Here is a 4,311-nt window from a genome sequence, read left to right as displayed (position 1 = left end):
AGTTGGGGTACCAGGGGGAGATGGCTCCAGTATGGAGTGTGAGGGTAACCAGGGGGATGGCCTCCAGTATGGAGTTGAGGGTACAGGGGAGAGAGCTCCAGGGATGGAGTTGGGGTACAGGGGAGATGGCTCCAGGATGGAGTTGGGTACCAGGGGAGAGGGCTCCAGTATGGATTTGGGGGGATACCAGGGGGAGATGGCTCCAGGATGGAAGTTGGGGTACCAGGGGAGATGGCTCCAGTATGGAGTTGGGGTCCAGGGGAGATGGCTCCAGATGGAGTTGGGGTACCAGGGGGAGATGGCTCCAGGATGGAGTTGGGGGTACCCAGGGGGAATGGCTCCAGGATGGAGTTGGTTTGTACCAGGGGGAGGAGGCGTCCAGTATGGAGTTGTTCTGGTAACCAGGGGGAGATGGCTCCAGATGGAGTTGGGGGGACAGGGGGAGAGGGCTCCAGTATGAGTTGGGGGACCAGGGGTGGAGAAGTGGGCCAGTATGAGTTGGGGGTAGCAGGGGAGAGGCTCAGGATGGAGGTTGGAGCCGTTCCAGAGCGAAGGGGAGTATCTGGAAAGAGTACCAAGGGAGATGGGACTCCCTAGGATTGGAGTTGGGGGTACCAGGGGGAGAGGGCTCCCAGTATGGAAGATGGAAGGACCAGTGGTAACGGCACAGGATGAGATGGGGGCGAGAGACCCAGATGGAGTTGGGGTACCAGGGGAGAACGGGCTCAGATAGTTGGTCAGGGAGGGGCTGCGATGATGGGTACAGTGGAGAGGCTGTATGAGTGGCGGTACCCAGGGGAGAGGCTCCAGTATGCTTGTGGGGGTAATCAGGGGGAGAGGGTACTCCAGTATGGAGTTGGAGGTAGGAGGGTAGGAGTGGCGTCAGGGCAGGATGAGAGTTATGTGCGGGACCCCAGGGGAGAGAGGGCTCCAGCTCATGGAGTTCGGTGGTTGAGGTGGCTCCGATGGGGGCGTACCACGGGGGAGAGGGCTACTAGTATGGTGTTGTGCCAGCTGCTGAACCAGGGGGAGAGGAGCTCAGTATCGTGAGTTGGGATGGTGTAGCCAGGGGGAAGAGGGCTAACAGGTATGGAGTTTGGGGTACGGGGAGATGGCCAGAATGGCGTTGGGGTTATCAGGGGGAGAATGGCTCCGATAGGAGTGGGAGCTTGGGGTACCAGCGGGGAGAGGGCTACAGTATGGGAGTTGGGTTACCAGGGGGCGAGGGGTCCAGTATGGAGTTGGGGTACCAAGGGGCGAGATGGGCTTCACCCAGTGATGGTAGTTGGGGGACCAGGGGGAGATTGGCTCCGAGATGGAGTTGGCGGATCCAGGACGGGAGATCGGGCTCCAGGATGGAAGTTGGGGTACCAGGGGGAAGAGGGCTCGCCAAGTATGGAGTTGGAGGGCGGGGCGTGGCCAAGGTGGAGTCGCCAGGAGGAAGGGGCTTTACCCCAGGGGGAGAGGGCCTCCAGTATGGGTTGGAGTGGCCCAAGAAGCCATTCGAGAAATGCTCTGTTTGAAGTCTGTCGATTATCACGGATTTATCGTGGGTACAGGGGATATGGCTCAGGATGGAGTTGGGGGACCAGGGGGAGATGGCTCCAGTATGGAGTTGGGGTACCAGGGGGAGAGGGCTCCAGTATGGAGTTGGGGTACCAGGGGAGATGGCTCCAGTATGGAGTTGGGGGGCCAGACCCTGGTATCTACACAATGAGAACAGTCTTTACAACAGATACTGTCTGCTGTGAATTATTAGTGTCTTTCATATGAATCCTAACCTTGTGACCCATTCCATACATCTGTGATTTGTCATTATTGCAGTAATTGAATAATAAAGTTGACTCGTTTTGAAGAAATGTAAAAGTCTTTACTTTGATATGAATAATTCCACGACACACCCCAAATGGGCCCTGGTCTAAAGTGATGCACTACACAGGGAGCCATGTGGGACAGAGCCTAAATGGTGATGTTCAAACTGACTTGTGGAGGAAGTCGTTGTTCAGCTGAGATGTCGAGCAAGGGGTTGCCCATCCCAAACCGAGCATTTCACTGTGGAGAGAAAAGCAGAAAATCATGGCTCAGACATCCTTTTCTTCCCACTCCAGATGTCCTCAATATACCACGGCTAAGGGCTGTTCTGAGGCACTCCGCTTTGCGTCGTGCTTGGATACAGCCCTTAGCCGTGGTATATTGGCCATATATCACAAACCTCTGACATAATTAGAGCAGTAAAAATAAATGTTTTGTCATACCCACGGTTGTCAGCCAATCAGCATTCAGGGCTCGAACCACCCAGTTTATAATGCATTTTATTTGTGACAGTGTAATAGTCCCCGTGTTTCTGTGGCGGCTCGGTTACCGGCAGAGATCACTTGTGGTTGACCTATGCTCCTCACAGAGTGAAAGGGTCAAGTCTGTCATCTGAGACGTTTCTCTGTGAGCCAAAAGTGAGAGACACCAGGCATCCATCCACAGTAAACACTAGGCAGAGGCCGAAATAATGCATCTCGCGCTCAAATCATTCTATCAAACTAAAACCATATCTTCTGTGAACTGTCAACAGTCTGATCTCCAGATAAGAGGAGAAGAGGGTAGGAGTGCTGATATAGGATAATGTGTGCCTTTTATGATCAGAAAAGAATAAGATTACATAGAGAGGGAGGACCTGATCTTTGAGCAGCACTTGTGGAGTTCAATTGTCACCTATAACAGCAGAAGGCCGTTATATGTCACCATAATGTTATCCAGACACGCACACAAAGAACAACCCTGAAACGCAAGCCAGTGAAACCTTCATAATAGAGTTGAACACCGTATGATAATGGACAGTGAGTGAACGTTACAGGTATTTTTAAAACAATCACACACTTTGAAAGATTGTGTTATCTTTGACGTTTCATAGCTGGTTATGGTCTGCTCTTATTTATTTCCCCTTTATTTAACTAGGCAGGACAGTTAAGAACAAATTCTTATTTTCAATGACGGCCTACCGGGGAACAGTGGGTTAACTGCCTTGTTCAGGGGCAGAACAAACAGATTTGTACCTTGTCAGCTCGGGGATTCGATCTTGCAACCTTTCGGTTACTAGTCCAACGCTCTAACCACTAGGCTACCATGCCGCCCCTACACTCTAACCACTAGGCTACCTGCCGCCCCTACACTCTAACCACTAGGCTACCTGCCGCCCCTACACTCTAACCACTAGGCTACCTACCTTGCGCAATGTCTGATAGCCGTGTTACCAGGGGAACTAAAGAACACTGCCAATTTATTTCCGCTAATTATACAAATTAATCAGACAGCAAATGTATTTTCATTGAACTGGTATTTTCCATCAATGAATTATAAGCACTATTTTGCAATGGAACGGTTTATCTATTCGGCTTTTCATCTTTTTTTTGGGGGGGGGGGGTCTGTCCGTGTGTGTGTCTGTCGCGTGTGTGTGTCTGTGTGTCTGTGTGTGTCGTGTGTCTGTGTGTCTGTGTGTGGTCTGTCTGTCTGTGTGGTCTGTGTCTTTGATGTGTTGTGTGTGTATTGGACCAAGTGTTGGTTGTGATTGAAGTCAATCCTTCAGATGCCTGCCCCAGACATTAACTTCACTGTATGTATATTCATCTGAAAGAGTCTGTCCTCATATACCTTCTATATTCATAATGGTGTTCCAGTCACCAGTCACTTACCAGTTGAGTGAGCGAGAAGAGAGAGAGGCAGGAGAGGGAGTGAGGAGAAAAGAGGGGGGGAGAGGGGTTTAATGGGGGGAGAAAGACGAGGGAGGTGGAGGAGAGAGAGAGAGAGAAAGGGAAGTGAGAGAGAGGAGAGAGGGAGGAGAGAAAGAGAAGAGAGAAATATTGAACTCGCTTTCTCTCTCTCTCTCTAGAGACCAGCCATATAAATAGTTATTGACCTCTTTCTCTTCTCTCTCTCTATAAAAAGAGACCTAGCCATATAAATAGTTTATTGACCTCCTTTCTCTCTCTCTCTTAGAGACGCCAAGGCCATAAAATAGTTATTTGACCACCTTTCTCTCTCTCTGCTCTCTCTAGAGAGCCAGCCATGATAAATAGTTATTGCCCTCCTTTCTCTCTCTCTCTCTAGAGACCAGGTCCATATAAATAGTTTTGACCTCCTTTCTCTCTCTACTCTCTTAGAGACCAGCCTATTATAAATAGTTCTTGAACTCCCTTTCTCTCTCTCTCTCTGAGACGCAGCCAATAAATAAAGTTATTGACCTGCCTTTCTCTCTCTCCTCGCTAGAGACAGCCCATATACAATAGTTATTGAGCCTCCTTTCTCTCTCTCTCCCTAAAG

The 4,311-nt window shown here is 50.3% G+C and overlaps 1 long non-coding RNA gene across 1 annotated transcript in view; it reads right to left on the bottom strand.

Moving 5' to 3' along the window:
- Positions 1-1,576: 1,576 nt before the first annotated feature.
- LOC139028086 (uncharacterized) overlaps positions 1,577-4,311 on the bottom strand; it is a 5,882-nt gene continuing 3,147 nt past the window's right edge. Inside the window, exon 3 of the long non-coding RNA XR_011480261.1 lies at positions 1,577-2,052. This is a non-coding gene — a long non-coding RNA (uncharacterized lncRNA). The remainder of the gene's footprint in view (positions 2,053-4,311) is intronic.

Source organism: Salvelinus sp. IW2-2015, linkage group LG8 (assembly GCF_002910315.2).
Source record: "Salvelinus sp. IW2-2015 linkage group LG8, ASM291031v2, whole genome shotgun sequence".
Classification (NCBI taxonomy): domain Eukaryota; kingdom Metazoa; phylum Chordata; class Actinopteri; order Salmoniformes; family Salmonidae; genus Salvelinus; species Salvelinus sp. IW2-2015.
The sequence above is the reverse complement of the archived record's forward strand: the minus strand, read 5'-3'. Positions and strand labels throughout refer to the sequence as shown.